General features: G+C 33.4%; 1 non-coding gene across 1 annotated transcript; it reads left to right on the top strand.

Moving 5' to 3' along the window:
• Positions 1–5424: 5424 nt before the first annotated feature.
• On the top strand, positions 5425–5530 carry LOC119506613. The gene has a single exon (XR_005211026.1). It is a non-coding gene; the product is annotated as a U6 spliceosomal RNA (small nuclear RNA).
• Positions 5531–17923: the final 12393 nt, after the last annotated feature.

The raw sequence follows: 17923 nt of genomic DNA, 5'->3' as shown, positions 1-17923 counted from the left end.
TATCTGACAAAAGACTGATATCTTGCATATATAAAGAAATCCTACAACTCAATGACAATAGTACAGACGGCCCAATTATAAAATGGGCAAAAGATATGAAAAGACAGTTCTCTGAAGAGGAAATACAAATGGCCAAGAAACACATGAAAAAATGTTCAGCTTCACTAGCTATTAGAGAGATGCAAATTAAGACCACAATGAGATACCATCTAACACCGGTTAGAATGGCTGCCATTAAACAAACAGGAAACTACAAATGCTGGAGGGGATGTGGAGAAATTGGAACTCTTATTCACTGTTGATGGGACTGTATAATGGTTCAGCCACTCTGGAAGTCAGTCTGGCAGTTCCTTAGAAAACTAGATATAGAGTTACCATTCAATCCAGCGATTGCACTTCTCGGTATATACCCGGAAGATAGGAAAGCAGTGACACGAACAGATATCTGCACGCCAATGTTCATAGCAGCATTATTCACAATTGCCAAAAGATGGAAACAACCCAAATGTCCTTCAACAGATGAGTGGATAAATAAAATGTGGTATATACACACGATGGAATACTAAGCAGCAGTAAGAAGGAATGATCTCGTGAAACGTATGACAACATGGATGAACCTTGAAGACATAATGCTAAGCGAAATAAGCCAGGCACAAAAAGAGAAATATTATATGCTACCACTAATGTGAACTTTGAAAAATGTAAAACAAATGGCTTACAATGTAGAATGTAGGGGAACTAGCAATAGAGAGTAATTAAGGAAGGGGGAACAATAATCCAAGAAGAACAGATAAGCTATTTAACGTTCTGGGGATGCCCAGGAATGACTATGGTCTGTGAATTTCTGATGGATATAGTAGGAGCAAGTTCACAGAAATGTTGCTATATTAGGTAACTTTCTTGGGGTAAAGTAGGAACATGTTGGAAGTTAAGCAGTTATCTTAGGTTAGTTGTCTTTTTCTTACTCCCTTGTTATGGTCTCTTTGAAATGTTCTTTTATTGTATGTTTGTTTTCTTTTTAACTTTTTTTTCATACAGTTGATTTAAAAAAGAAGGGAAAGTTAAAAAAAAAAAAAAAGGAAAAAAAAAAAAAGATGTAGTGCCCCCTTGAGGAGCCTGTGGAGAATGCAGGGGTATTCGCCTACCCCACCTCCATGGTTGCTAACATGACCACAGACATAGGGGACTGGTGGTTTGATGGGTTCAACCCTCTACCACAGGTTTTACCATTGGGAAGATGGTTGCTGCAAAGGAGAGGCTAGGCCTCCCTATGGTTGTGCCTAAGAGCCTCCTCCCGAATGCCTCTTTGTTGCTCAGATGTGGCCCTGTCTCTCTAGCTAAGCCAACTTGAAAGGTGAACTCACTGCCCTCCCCCCTACGTGGGATCAGACACCCAGGGGAGTGAATCTCCCTGGCAACGTGGAATATGACTCCCGGGGAGGAATGTAGACCCGGCATCGTGGGACGGAGAACATCTTCTTGACCAAAAGGGGGATGTGAAAGGAAATGAAATAAGCTTCAGTGGCAGAGAGAATCCAAAAGGAGCCGAGAGGTCACTCTGTTGGGCAGTCTTACGCACACTTTAGACAACCCTTTTTAGGTTCTAAAGAATTGGGGTAGCTGGTGGTGGATACCTGAAACTATCAAACTACAACCCAGAACCCATGAATCTCGAAGACAGTTGTATAAAAATGTAGCTTATGAGGGGTGACAAGGGGATTGGGAAAGCCATAAGGACCACACTCCACTTTGTCTAGTTTATGGATGGATGAGTAGAAAAATAGGGGAAGGAAACAAACAGACAAAGGTACCCAGTGTTCTTTTTTACTTCAATTGCTCTTTTTCACTCTAATTATTATTCTTGTTATTCTTGTGTGTGTGCTAATGAAGGTGTCAGGGATTGATTTGGGTGATGAATGAACAACTATGTAATGGTACTGTGAACAATCGAAAGTACGATTTGTTTTGTATGACTGCGTGGTATATGAATATATCTCAATAAAATGAAGATTAAAAAAAAAAAAAAAAGACATAATGCTGAGCAAAATAAGCCAGGCACAAAAAGAGAGATATTGTATGTTACCACTAATGTGAATTCTGTGAAAAATGCACAATGTTTTATACTGTAGAATGTAGGGGACCTAGAGATACCAATTAGTGGAGGGGGAATGATAATCTAATAAGAACAGATTATGATTATGATTATGGTTTGTAAACTTTCTTGGATATAGTAAGATCATGTTGGAAGCAATAGAGTTATTTTAGGTTTTTTTTTTCTCTTATTCCTTTGTTTTCTTAGGGGTTGTTAATTTTCTTGGGGTATGGAAGGAACATGTTGGAAGCAATGTAGTTATTTTAGATTATTTGTTTTTCTTACTCCTCTGTTTGGACATGGTTTATTAATTTTCTTGGGGTATGGTAGGAACATATTGGAAGCAAAGTAGTTATTTTAGGTTATTTGTTTTCCTTAATCCATTGCTTTGTTTGAAATGTTGTGGGGTTTTTTTGGTTGTTGTTTGCCTGTTTGTTTTTAATTTTTTGATAAACAAAGTTAAAAAATTGAAAAAAAATCAGTAGAAAAATGGGAGTAAAAACTAAATGACAAATAGGGTGGGATAGGGGGATGGTTTGGGTATTCTCTTTTCACTTTTATTTTTTATTCTTATTCTGATTCTTTCTGATGTAAGGAAAATGTTCAGAAATAGATTGTGGTGATGAACGCATAACTATATGATCATACTGTGAACAGTTGATTGTATACCATGGATGACTGTATGGTTTGTGAATATATTCCAATAAAACTGAATTTAAAAAAAAAAAAAAAAAAAAAAAAAAACTAGGAATCATTTTGAGGTTTGACTTCACATAACCCTACAGTATATCATCAGAATGCAAAAAAAAAAAAAGTGAATGTTAATTTCCTAACTTAAATACAAATTAACTTTATCAAAAGCCTTTATACTCTTTTCATGCAAATTAATTTGGCTTTTAGTTTTTTAATTAAGAATTTCCATAATAAACCATGTTAAAAGTAAGTACCAAGGGGGCAAACATGGAATTTATGTTTAATCTATAATTTTTCCTATATCTCTAACCAGTAAGTAGCTCAGGAAGAGGTTTAAAGGATTTAGTCTTCATTGAATATGGATAGTACATGAAAGTGTCCCATGCAGTCACTCTGATACTTGGTATAAAATTGGTTAAACTGTAAAATGTTCAAAAGACATATAAATGTCATTTCACTACCCAAAGATATTTTCCAAATGTGGCAAACATGAAACAACAACAAAACAAAACAAAGTCATCATCCATTACAAATAGAAACCCTAAATACTGCATTATGACTTTATTTCACAAGCATAACCTTTTCTAATGGCTTTGGAAAATTTAGAGGAAAGATATTATGCTTATAAAGAATCTGTTTCACTTACTGAACAGACTCAATCTTCCTCTTACATAGGGAAACCAAGTTTAAATGTTTCACCAGCACTTCAATCTAATTCAACAAAAACCAACCTCATCATCTTCCTCCCAATAGTCCTGAACCATCTTCATGCTTCCTGTCTGGTTTAATGGCATCATCACTCACCCAATCAACAATTTCAAGATCTTGGACTCTTCATTAATTTCTCCCTCTCTCTCAGCTTGTCAGCAAATCCTATTGGCTTCCTCTGACAAAATAGTTAACTTTCCTTCTCTTTCCTTCAAAATGGCAGTGTTCCAGCTAATGTTAAAACTTGTTTGCATCATGGTGTTTTCTTATGGATCAATCTATTTTAAAATGTTCTTTTCTAATCTACCCTAAGAAATGCTGCCTCAGTAAAATTTTTATAATTAATCTGTAAATATGCCTGTTTTAGTTAAGGTTGAAATGCAGGTCTGTGTAACAGAACTCTAAAATAACATGTGTAGTGTGTATAGAAGTTTGTTTTCTCTTGTGTAATGGGCCTGGTGTGATGATGACTTCTTTCAAAGTTATCCAGGAGCTTAGGCTCCTCTTATTTTGTTACTCTACCATCCCAAGCATCATTCAACATGGCTTACCAAGTGTGAACACGGTGCCAGCTAAGAATGGAGGGAGGAGTTAAAGGGTAAGGAGAGAACATGCTGTGTTCATTAAAGATATGCATTACACATATCATTTTAACTCACATGACATTGGCTCTTTGTTATAAAGACATTACTAGATTCCCAGACAACTGGGTAGTTTCAGCAGCCTAGAGAATGTGCCACTCAGATATCCCTTCAAGAAAGAAACCTCAAGAAAGAAATCTAGTTGGCTGATAGCCTCCAGCAGCCACATCTTGGAACTGCTGCGATGTTTATTCTCAGGCTATGGTCTAGCCAGACTGCTTCCATTTGGTGTATTAACACCGTAGGAGTACTAGAGCTGGGCCACTCCTGCCCAACATGGTGCTTCTCTGGGGGAAGAGAAGAAGTGATCTCTGAGAAGAGACCTGGGGATATCTGGCAACCTGGGTGAGTATTTCTTGGAGCTGCACTGCAGGTTGAAGCTTTCCCTACTCAATCCTCCCATCTCTCTGTCTCCCCTTTCACAGATGTTATACCTCTGCATTCCCATTTGAAGGCTTTCCCTGCCTACTCCTGATCCCTCTCCTCTTGTAAATCTCTTATACAGATAATTCCATCTTGGCATCTGTTCTAATTAGAACTTAAAGCAGAGGTTCTAATATTATGAAAAAGAAGAGGATACTGATAAGAAGCCATTAGCCACCTCTGCTAGGCATCACAAATCTTCTATAGTTTTCTGGAACCTAGAAAAAAATTTTGATAAATAGTTTCAGATGAATATTATTTTTTTGAGAATAGTAGTTTATATGCAATAAAATGTTATTCTGTTCAAATCATATTTGAAACATTTAGAGATTTCAGTGTCTGTTAAGGTCTAAAAGTCATTGTACCATAGAAGTGTTGTGCTACAGTAAAGAACTGTGCTTATGTTTTACTCAGAATTTTACAAATACTAACAATTTTTGTTTGTTTGTTTTGATAACTGACCTTACTATTAATATGTTAGGGAGCAATATGTGATGCAATACCAGATTATTAAAATCTGATTTTAATATGAAACCCAATTCCTTACCTTGACATATGGCATCTCCCCTAATACAGTTCCATCTTATTTAACTCGCAGACATCCCAACTGGAGTGTAAGTCAGATCTGACTATGCCTTAGTCCTATGGATTGCTGGGGAGCAAGAAAGAATTATTTCACTAAAACTCCATAAATATTGGCATCAAGAGCCTTCTGGGTATTTATGACACAAAATAAAGTGTTCTAAGCAGATGGATTCTTATATTAAATAAGCATCAGTTTGAATGTCAAGTCTGCCACTGAGTACATGTGGGATAATGAGCAAGTCACTAAATTTCCTGGTTCTTGATCAATTAAAAGTGGATTTAGTGCTCTCTTTGCAACACGCATATTAAAATTGGAATGATACAGAGACGATTAGTATGGATCATGTGCAAGAATGACATGCAAATTTGTGAAGCCTTCCACATTTCTGTGTGGCTCCCTGAGCATCGGTCCTTTGCCACTTGTCACTGAGGAAATGATATGTGTCCAAGCAACATGTATGACATCTAATATTAAAGCTGTCATTTAAATAGACAGTGGATATGGATAGTTGTTCTCTTCCCTAAATATTGTTATAAAGGACAATGAGATAATTAATGTAAAGGGTTTGCTAGACTGCCTAGACTGAAGAAATACTCAATGTGTAGTTTCTTTTTCTTCTTATTCTACCATTAGCGTATTTTTGTTACTAATTTTGTTGTATTATTGTTGTCAGTGCTGCTGCTGCTGTTTTTGTTATTATGATTATTATTTTCTACAACATTCTGAGCTATTTTTTTTTATTTTGCATATGCCAGTGCCTGTGGGATTGGCATCTAGTACGCTTGACCAGTTGAAATCTGTACACTTTTGTTGATAACCTGGTAGAAAAAATTTGTTTGTAAAACTATGGGAACATCACAAGAAGTCCCTGAAGTCATTCATTAGGAGGGGTGAACAAAAACTGGTAAAATTTCCATTGTCATTTTTTTTTTCTCTGTACAACCACCTCTAATTTGCTTTATACATCGGTGAGGTCTTTAAGCATGTAAATAACCTTTCTGATGTCCTGTCTGAAATTATTGTGAATCTGACTGAAATTCCCTTTTCCCTTCATCTTTGACTAGCAAAACTACTTCTTGAATAAAACCAAGAGGGTGTTCTCAAAAAAACCATTGAGTGGTGGTCTAGATTGGCAAAGCTACTCCTGGCTCTATCAGCATGAAGTTAGAGGGGCAAGATGGACACATTATTGATACTTCGGACAAGTCACATGATGTCTTTGGGCTTCAATCCTCTTCTATGTAATGAAGCTAATAACTAGCACTAATTCATAGGCTTCTTGAGAGGATCAATTTATACATATAAACTGCTTGTAATCGTGCCTGTTGCAAAATAAGTGCTGTTTAAGTGTTTGCCCCTGGAGTGAAGTGCTGAGCAAAATTTGAAAAAGTGTGAGAGATTTATACAATTTTGCATGCTATGTAAGCTGGTAAGATAAAATTTCCTCTTGAAAATTTCCAGACAAGGAAGGGCTCCATAACTCATTTAAGAATAACAAGTTCTTCACTTTTCCTTCCCCATGGAAAGATAAGATATGCTTGGATTGAATGATTTTGCTTGTGATGCTGCAGATATCTAGCTAGAAACATCTCTGCAATTAAACTCACACTTTGGTAAAGGTGAGCAATAAAGTTCATAACAGAAGCCAAATGATGGTGCTTTTTGGAAGGGAAAGGAGAGTTTTTAATGATGGCCAAATCAGAGTAGTGAGATGTCACAGAGCGGTAGTCCAAGGCATAAAGAGAAGGAAAACCATGGCAATCCTCCAGGGCTTTGAACTCAGAGACATCTGTGTCCTCAAAGCCAGAGCTCATTGTTAATGATGACCAATGGGCAATTATTTGATTATGTGGAGAGCATCTAGAAATAACACGATGCATTGTTTGGACACACATCAGAAGAAAGTATTAACACTGATGCTTTATTATAGTATATAAATTGTCAATGTGCAGTTCAATAAATTTTCACTTAGTGAACACATATAAACACAACCCTGATAAAGAAATAGAACATTGCTAACACTTTAGAAGTACTCCTTGTACAACTTTGAAATCACTAGCTCTGAAAGGTAATCTATCCAGACTTCTAACACTACACCACAGAAGAGTTTTGCTTGTTTTTGAACTTGATATAAATGAATTCATACAATTTGTATCATTCCATACCTGGATTGTTCTGTTCAACACTATGTTTTTGAGATTTAAACATAATTTTGTGTATAGTCGTAGTCCATTTATTCACATTATTGCAAATTATTGCATTGTGTTGATGGGCTAAATATCATGCATCTATTCTATTGCAAGAGAATTTTGTGCCATTTTCAAGTTTTGCCTGTAATTTAGTAGTGCTACTATGAACATTCTTGTACAGTCTTTTGGAGAACATATGTATGAATTTCTGCTTAGTATATAATCATGAATGAAACTTCTGGATTGTAATATATCCATATGTTCAGCCTGGAGTAATTTTCCAAAGTAATTTAGCCAAGTTACACTTTCATAAGCAGCATATAAAAATTAAAGTTGCTCTATATTCTCACCAATGCTTAGTTTGGAATTCCTTTTATTTATAGCCATTCTGATAGGTTTATATTAGTATTTCATTGTGGTATTAACTTGAATATACATAATGACTAATTATGTTCAAAACTTTTCTAGAATCATGGGCCCATTTTAACTTTTTTATAGATTCCAGTACTATGGTGAAATATTCATCCTTTATTTTCTTGACCATATTAGCCTATGATAGTTTTTTTTAAATGTTCATGTCTGTTCATTTGAATATCCAAACAGGCAAATATTCTGTTCTGGTACTATTCTAATGGTGATGGACATTAAAAATGTACATTTTTCATAAAGTTTTTTCATGAAAAATCTTTTCATGAAAACTTTAGAATCAATGGATTATTTTATTTCACTCATAGATACATGGAATATCTATTTTTTCCTTTCAACTGATGTGCACCTACAATTATATCAAAATAAAAATGTTAAAAAAGAAATGTTAAATACTTTAAAAAATTGGTTAACTGATATTTTTATCAGAAAAATTATAGCTAAAGTAAAATATAAATAGTAGTGATAAAATAGATGACAATCTAATGAAAGGAACAATTCATCACAAAATGAAATCTGTAGTCTATATGTGCCTAACCACACAGCCTTGAAATAAATGACAGACTTGTGACAGAATTGTGAGGAAATTGATAAAGGCACTACCATATAATTTCCTGTATTTAATTTCATATTTTGTAAATAAAAAAGAGATGCATTTGTTTTGTCTTGTTGTTTGTTTGCGTTTTTGACTTTCTCCTCACTGAAATAAACTACTACCTAAAATTTCAATGACTTGTAGATAGACCAAAATGTAGAGGTCCTCGTTTGGTGTTTTAACTTTTTCTTTTCTTAGAGAGCACTGTAAATTTTTAAAAGTTGCTAATATTAATACACTATTAGTAGGAAAAATAAACACTGTTATTCTATATTAACTATTGCCTGTTTTGCTGGTTCTAGAGCATTTGATCCTGGAATGTTGACTAAGTCAAAATAATACCTATTCAGAAAAAATTTAGTAAGAATGTTAGACTAAATATGATTTGAATATATATTGATTCTCTTGTTCTCTGTCTCTCTATTTTGTCTAACACCATATACCTATCTAATGTCCTAAAGCATCAATGTGCATGAGTATAGTTATAGTTTTTTACTAATTTACTCATTCATCAAATATTTATTGATTATTTACTATGTACTAGATAAAATTCTACGCACTGTGGAGAAAACAATGAACAAGGGGCTTATATTTTCATGTTGTGGCTTACTGATAAACTATAAAACTTTGAGTTAATTGTGGTCCATGTACTTCTTGCTCAGAACATGTTTTATCATTCTTCATATCCTTGCTGATGTATAGCTAAGTGTGGCTCAACATTTTTCTTGGGGAACGTTTATTTGTAATCTCAGTTTTCATGAGCTGATACTTAGGTGAGTTCTCATTCTCACCTAATTTGCTCCGTTTTCCAACCTCGAATGCTGAGGCATTCTGTTGCAAATATACACATTTTGCTAACTTGTATTTATTGATCTACATATTTCTGTTCCTGTTCACTGGATATGATGAAATGGATATGATTTCTATAAAATTTTTTTAGAATGTGTTTTGGGGATTGTTTTAAGAAACTTTCTGGTGTTAGGTCAAAGACACACACATATACATATGCGTACATAATGAAAACTGGGACCAAATCACAGCATTTTTGTTTGTTACTGTTTTTATTCTATTGTTTTGTATTCCATTTTTAGAAGTTGTTGCATTTCATCGCTTCCAAAACCTCTCTTTTATTGCTATAACTGAAAATAAAAACTCAGAATGTTGCTATTTGACCGTTTTGTATCCACATATAAAGAAACCATTTTTATCCAATCACACTTGAGATTACAATCTTTACACAAGCCAAAATTTCTGCTTATAAAATTAATGAGACAAATATTTCCTATTGAGAGATTAACATAAGGCAAAAATCATTAGACTATTTCTATGAAAAAATTGTTTTTATTAAAACATTAAATTATCTTTAAACTATTTTCTATTTTAATTAAGTTCATTGTTGAAGGATTAAGCAGGGTATATTTTAGGCAAATAAATGTTTATTGAAAGTTATCTCTGGTCTATTGTCTCCCAGAAAATAATTTTTCATTACTTTTCCTGATTTCCACCTTTAGTAAATATTGTTAAACATTCCCATACTATAATTCTAGTTTTATATAGGCTTTCATAAATAAAATAAAATTGTACATTAATCAAATTACTAGAGCAGTTTATTAATAGTGGAAACTAGATTTTTATTATTAAATATATGACAGAGGAAATTGGAAGAGAAAGGCATAAACTGATCTGTTCTACACATAGTTCCCAAATTACAAAGATGAGGTTTTAAAACAAACTTAAATAAAATACGTACTTTACATTATAAAGTGATGACACCAATTACAATTTACTGATGTATATGTTAAAACATATAATATTAGTAAAACAGAATGAACATATTTTACTGAAAATGCTCAAAATACATAAAATAATTTATATTTTATTTACTTATTTATGCCTCGTCATTGCAAACTATTTAAACTACTTATAAAGATGCAAAAAATCAGCAAGATATAATAAAGTAGATATGCAAGAAGGGTGTAGTGAATAGAATTCAGTTTGGGAATTTTAAGTGACGTTATAGGTTATTACAGAAAACATTACAAAAGTTAAAAATTTGAAAAGAAATGATAAAACTAACCCAAGGATAAAAGGACAAAGGCCACTTAGAAGTAAAAGTATACATATGTATATTCACAAATGCGTGTCTGTGGTGTGTGTTTTGATGGTTTATATGCACATATTTAATATTAAATATTCACACACAAATTAAAGGCAAACAAAAACATTAATATATCAACAGTACTTGTTTTGCATACTGGGAATATAGATGCCTTGTAAGTTGTTTAATTTTATTTTGTGGTAGAATCCAAGATTGTCTACAATAGTCACATTGCTCATGTAGTTAAAGGTTAAAATGATATGACAAAAATACCACAATATGATTCATAATTTTTAAAAATAAATTGTACTTTGTGCTAACATTTCTAAGAACTAATAAGAATAGTGAAGAATAGCCACTTTTTTAGTAACCACATACATATGGCTTTTAAAATGTTATCTGTTGTTGGTATTGGAATTTAAAAAAATAATTCCCCTGAAGAAACTTTGAAAGATTCCCATGTAATTTCATTACTTGAACCTTACAAAGTTTTACATGAAAAAATAACAATATCTACAGGGTATTTTTTTAAAAAAAATAACATTGCTCATAATAAGGTACAGTCATCTTCTGATATTAATTCAGTAAAAGCAATTACAAGCTTGGCCAATTTAGCAAGGCCCAAATACATAGTTAAGAATGGTAAGAATTAATCCTGGGCTAGAGTTATAAAAACATAATTAGTATATGAAATATTTTGTATTGTAAACATGCCAATAATGCAGAAGTAGATAAATTAGAAATTAGAACTCTCTCTTTAAACTGATCAACCCATTCCCAGTGGCAACCTGTCTTCACAGTTTTCTGGGTGTTCTTGAAATTTTTTTATATATTTACATGACATAGACGCTAAATATATAGAACACATTTTGTTCATATATTACAGTAATACAGATAAACAATATGGAACATTTTATTTTTTTACTTTTTGCCAGTTTGCCAGTACATGTGGAACTACTACTGTCATTTTAATCATTAAGCAGATTCCATAATATGAACATATAATATTTTATTTAACTCTTCTGATATTCATAGAGAAGAAGGTTGTTTCCACTTTTAGATATTTCAAAACAAAACTGCAATAAACATCATGTGCATATGCATTTTACACCTGCATATTTCTGTAAAATATACTTATAGAATGAAAACAATGGGACTGATGGTTGGGCACATTTTAAATTTCAGTAAATATAGCATTTCCTATAAAAACTTATGCTCATTTATATATATACTAATTGTTTGGAGATGACCATTCCTTCTTATTTTCTGAATTATTTATGTTTATTTACTATGCTTTTCTTCTGAGCTTATCATCTACCCATTTTAGTTGGGTTGTGTTAATTTTTAAAATCCCTTACATATCATGGATATAAAGATTTGTGATATTAGCTATTTTTCTTGTCTGTTTTTAAAATTTTTTATTGTATCAGATATATTTAATAACTACTTTTGAATTTGATTTCTTGATTTGGAAAGCGTTCCCCAATCTTAGTTTAAAAAAGGTTCTAATGTCTACTTTTATACTTTGGTTATGTTTATTGAATTAATCCACATGGAATTATTTTCTCTGAATTCCAAAAATATTATTTTTTTGTTTTCTTTTGTTTTGTTTTCTCAGTAGTTAACCTTTGTTCCAAAAGCAGTTTATTAAATATTACAACTTTCCTCCATCAATTTGAAATGATAATATACATTAAGTATTTGTGGACTCTATTCTGTTCCAACAACTAATGTGTTCATTCACATGAATTTACCAAACCACTTTATTTCCCATATAATTTTTAAATCATTTAAGTACTTTTATTGTCAACATTATCTTTGCAAAATAAATTTCTTCATCATTTTGCCTCCAGATGAAATTTAGTATCAACTTGATGAACTTTTAAATATCCCCTTAAGAACATTTAGATTATATTGAATATTTTACAACAACTTAGTATTTATATAATATTCATTTGTTCATTTTAGTAACATGGTATGTCTCTTTGTATATCACTATATATGTCAACAATTTTTATAGTTTCTTTTAGTAGTAAATGTTCCTATTCTCTTAGATTTATCCCTGGCATTTTATAATTGTTGATAATACATAATAAGCTATTTTAAAATTATTTAGAACTACTGCTAAAACAGATTTTGCTGGTATAAAATTCAAATCAAGAATTTTTGAATTTTGTTCTTAAGTTTGGTTATCACATTGAGTATCTAACTCTATTATGGCCTTATTCTTTCTGTTTCATTTTGCAATTCATGAGTGCAGATTTTCTTGCCATAAATACTTGATTCCATACATACTACAAGGATAACTCTGCAAGTAATGCCATTAGCTTTCTTTCTTTGATATAAATATTTTGCTGCTTTTCTTTTCCCACCAGCTAAGGCTTCTAATTCTGCAAATGGAATTGTGATATTTACTATTGAGAACAGAAGTTGTTTCAGATCAAAATATGTGTTTCTTTGTCACCTACCTTACTTTTTTTTCTTTTGTCAAAAAGAGCTGCTGTATTTTGCAAATACTTTTGCATTATCTATCAAGATGACCTTATGGTTTTAGTTTTTAATCTGATAATATGTTGAATTGTATTAATATCTAGTGTTAAATTATTTTTGAATTCTTATATGAACATTATTTGGTTGTTTCATTAATCCTTTGAAACATGCTGGAATTGATTTTCTAATGCTTTAACTGGAATCTTTGCATCTGTTTTTATAAGTGAAATTTTCTTGCAGTTTTGCATGCACATGCATGTGTGTGTGTGTGTGTGTGTGTGTGTGTTGACATCCTTATTTTGCTTAGACATCATATAAATGTTATTCTCATAGAATGAGTTTCCAAACATTTTTAAAAGTACTTGACTCTATCAAAAATATCCATAGCCAATGATATATGTTATAACTAATGTTTGTAGAATAACTTGGTGGTGTTTTATCAACATTAAATTAACAATCAGAATTTTGTGTGTGTGTTATAAACAAAACCAATAGGTCTCAACTGATTTCAGGACACTGTTCTTCAAAGGTTATATTAATCCAAACTTTACTTTGTTTTTCACCAATGGAAATAGGCTTGGGTACATTTACGAGCTGAAAGACACACTTGCTTATTTTTTAAACATCTGGAATCTAAGTAACTGCCTCATAATGAGAAAAATTATAAATTCAGTGCTGTATGGCTAATGTAAAAAGCATTTGATATAGTGAGTTGTAAACTTCTAGAGAAACATGCAAAATGTATTTTGCATTATAAGATGCAAGGTGCATTTATAGCCCAAAACCTTTGATTGAGCTGTGGAAATAACACATTGGTATTAAAACTTTATTTCAGTGGTTATTTTCATATTTTTAATAGTTCAGGTTTATGCACCCACCTCATTAATATGTATGTATATGTTATCAAATAATTTAAGATAAGAGCACCAGCAAATACAATTGTTTCACTCAACCAGAAATGATTTTTGAGTCAATAAAACATTTTTTTTAACCAACTTATGTCATATTAGCACTTGAGGTAGGGTATATAGTCTCTAATATTATTGTATTACTGCACAATTTTCTATTTTTATTGTCAATTGAAAGTTTCATAAAATGATGAAAGCCAAATTCATGAACTGTTCAGTTAATTTTAGACACTGAAATTTACAAACATAAACATAAAACAATGTTGAAGAACTTGAATTTCATTTAAATTGAATAGCATTAGTATTAGCAAGAAATCAGTAATGATTCATTATTAACCACGAAGACTAGGTGACTAGAAGAATGACTACACAGAGCGTATTCCTTCTAAGCTAAAAAGTGTTATAGATGACCCTTTATTTCTTAGTGAAACTTAAGTGACAGTGTCCTATATCTAAACTCTGATATGGTTTGAGATTTAGTTACATTGGAGACTGGCTCTCTAACCTGCTATAGAATCACTCGAGGGTGCATGCTATTTCCAAATCAAAACTATTAAGAAAACAACACGGAGTTTCTTATGAAACATCCTCACAGTTCAAAATGTCTAATATAATATGCATCAGGAACTTATTTTAACTATATCATCAACTGTGTACTACTGTTAATGTAATGTTAAATTGTTTAAATGCATTTTATGTGGCCAGCAATGTCCTATGGTTTCATAAACTATTTCACTTACTTCTCATTGAAAAAAAAATGAATATAGCATAGGACTATAGGTCCACCTTTTAAAGATGAGAAAATTGAGCCTGGTGAATGTAATTTTTAGGGAGCAGTCTACTCCAGAACATATGTTTGCTGCAAGCATATTTTCTTGCCTCATGTCTGTTTGCTTCAAAGGGAGTTTATCTTGTTTCCATAAAATATGCTTTGATTAATTGCACATGTAACAGGGTTAATCTTTCTATAATCCACCTGAAATCATTGGGTAATTTCAAAATGATTCTGTTCAGCTTCAACTTGGTTAAGAGTAAAGTTGTGCATGTCACTCACTCCACCTTCTAAAAGCCTACAAATTTTCCAAATATTTTACTCACAATTCAGAGTCTTTGGAATTTTCAGGGTTTTTAAATAAGTACTGAGCAGGCAGTTTTCTACTGGGTTGTAAGATTATTTGGAGTTTGTGAGTACTGGGCATTCAATAAATCAATAGCTGATATTCTAGCCAATGGATGTTAATAATATCCAAGGAAACTAATGTTCCATATCATTAATCTGGCTATTACATTAAATATTATGAGTTTAATAATGTAGTTAAATTCTCTTATCTTTTATTTATGTTTTATCACCAGGGTAAGACATGTACCTAGAAAGTATTCTATTAAAAGGATAAAATATCGTCAACTGTGAACACCCATATTTAGAGCCACTACTGACCACCTTTCCTTCCCCTTCCCCCTCTCCCCTTCCCTCCCCTCCCCTTCCTTTCCCTTCCTTTTCCTTTCTCCTTCTCTCCCTATCTGCCTATAGACAGACTTAATTTTATTGCATGCTTTTCCTCTATCTGTGTCGTCACTGGGAGGCTCAATAAAGGGGCTTTCCAAAATTCGAAATATGGCTCATCCTGACACATGATTCTGCAGGAGATGCTTTTTGGCAGGAATCATTGTGACCTGAAAAGATCCTCATAGTTTGTGCCACTCCCACAGGTCCACTGCATATTTCTTCCCTCATACCTATTGTTAATGATCCTATCCTGTTTATTCCAGGCCCTGACCAATGCCAGAAATTCATATATAGCAAAACCCCAGACTATTTCTAATCACTACAAATCCATTTTAAAAAGTGTGTTGTCCACAGTTTTGCCCACTGTGAAGATTTTCCTTCACTGCTATCTTTCTGGGTCACCCGTAATAGAGTCATTATGTATCTACACTTTACATTGTAATGGCAACATATCATGAAAACCCATTTGAGATCCAGTTCTCTCTATCAATTGGCTGTAGGAAGGTCTCCACTGGGGTGGGGGTGGGGGTGGAGTTGTGGATTAAAGAAATGTAAAACTTCAGCAGGGGTAATGGGAGGTATTGGGAATTTTTTCCTGAATTGACGTGTGCTATCTGGACCTGGTTAAGCCTGGGTTAAGTGAGGAAATGCAGTTGCACATACATAACACAATAATTTGGTGGATGAGATGAAACTCTGAATCAACCTGGTTTTCTGGTGAGGTCCTCTAGGACCTACTACCATCCCAGGTACGATAACAAAAAATAGAGCAGTTTTCTTCCATAGAATGAAAAGTGTTTTCCAAGAACCCATGAAATCTTGTATGCTACTCCTGTATCGGTTAGGGCTTGATTGAGATTCTACCTAGCATCTTTATCCATCTTTGTATATCACTGGATCTGCTATATCATACAACTCAACAAGCAGACGAGTTGTGCAACAGCCTAAAACTACTAGAGGTCTCTTTTTCTCTGGACCATACAGAACTTTCAATCTTCCAGGCAACCTAGACTATAGATGGTACAGTATTCTAAGTGTAGTCAGTGTTGTTTCAAAATCTAGATATGTGCACCAAGACCCAGCTCTCTTTCTTAGTGGTTGGATGTGCAAGTTGCAGGGACTTGCTTTTTACCTTAAAGAATTTATCCAAGGGTGTCCTGTATGCCTGGACTTCTAAAAATCTTATCCATTTTTGGCAGGACATGGGGTTATACATGTGTATTACATGGTGTTTTAGCTAAAGCTGCTGAAATGCACATTCCATAAAATGGGTTGGCTTTACAATGGGGATTTATTAATTTACAAGCTTACAGTTCTGAGGCCATTGTAATGTCCAAATATAGGCATAATCAAGACAATACTTTCTTCCTGAAGACAGGCTGCTGGTGATCAGGGATACCTCTGTCACATGGCAAGGAACATGGCGGGGTCTGCTGTCTCTCCCTTCTTTCCTGGGTTTCGTTGCTTTCACCTTCTTGCTGCTCCATCTGTGACTTTCTTTCTCAGCTTCTGTGTGTTTTTCTCTGTGTTTCACCCTCTTATAAAGGACTCCAGTAAGAGGATTCAGATCTACCCTGAATGAGGTGGATCACATCTTAAGTTAAGATCCTACTTATATATCCTACTTGCAATGGATCACACCCACATGAATGAACTAGCTTTAAGAACATACTTTTCTGGGATATGTGCAGCTTCAACCATCACACATGGCCTCTAGGGAACTTAACACTTTCAGCTCAACAGATCAGTTTAACAAGATATCATCAATGTACCAAATTACTGTTATCTTCTATGGATTTTCAAGATCATGAATGTGCCTAAACACAATATTATGCAGAGAACAAGATTATTAACACAGACATGATCAAACAAACAAACAAACAAACAAAAAAGTTAGGGTGAACTGATACCCTTGCCTTGTCAAAATATAAACAAAATATATTCCTTCTTAATGACTTTAGGAAATAATGAATTTGCCAAACTGGTACTTGTATCACAAATCCTAAACGCTATGATAAACTTCTCTAATCAAGGAACCACATATAGAAACTGAAGTTGTAAGTGGCTCTTCTACCTGGTGAACCAGATAAGAGTTTATTCATCTGCCATGATCATTCTGGCTTTGTTAAGGCCATATAAGTGAATTGAATAGTGTGCTGGTTTGAATCTATTAGGTACCCCAATCTTTTAATCCAATCTTGTGAGTGCAAACTTATCCATGGAGATGTGACCCTGCCCATTAAAGGTGGGTCTTAGTTAGTTTACTGGTGTCCTCTGTGAAAGAATTAATGGCAGAGACATTTTGAAGAGAGCTCAGAGATGCTTAGAGAGAAAACACTCAGAGACATTTTGGAGACAGCCATTGGAACCAGAAAAGAAGCTAAGAGATGAAATCCAGAGTTTGCCCCGGAGAAGTTAAGGGAGGACCCCCAGATGCTTAGAGAAAAATGCCCTGGGAGAAACAAGCAATGATGCACAGGAGCTGATAGAGAGAGAGAAGGTAAGACAGAAGCCCAGAGACATTTTGGAGAAAGCAACAGAAAACAGAAACTAACCCTGGCAGAAGA

Source organism: Choloepus didactylus, chromosome 11 (assembly GCF_015220235.1).
Source record: "Choloepus didactylus isolate mChoDid1 chromosome 11, mChoDid1.pri, whole genome shotgun sequence".
Classification (NCBI taxonomy): domain Eukaryota; kingdom Metazoa; phylum Chordata; class Mammalia; order Pilosa; family Megalonychidae; genus Choloepus; species Choloepus didactylus.
This window is presented reverse-complemented; position numbering and strand designations above follow the sequence as displayed.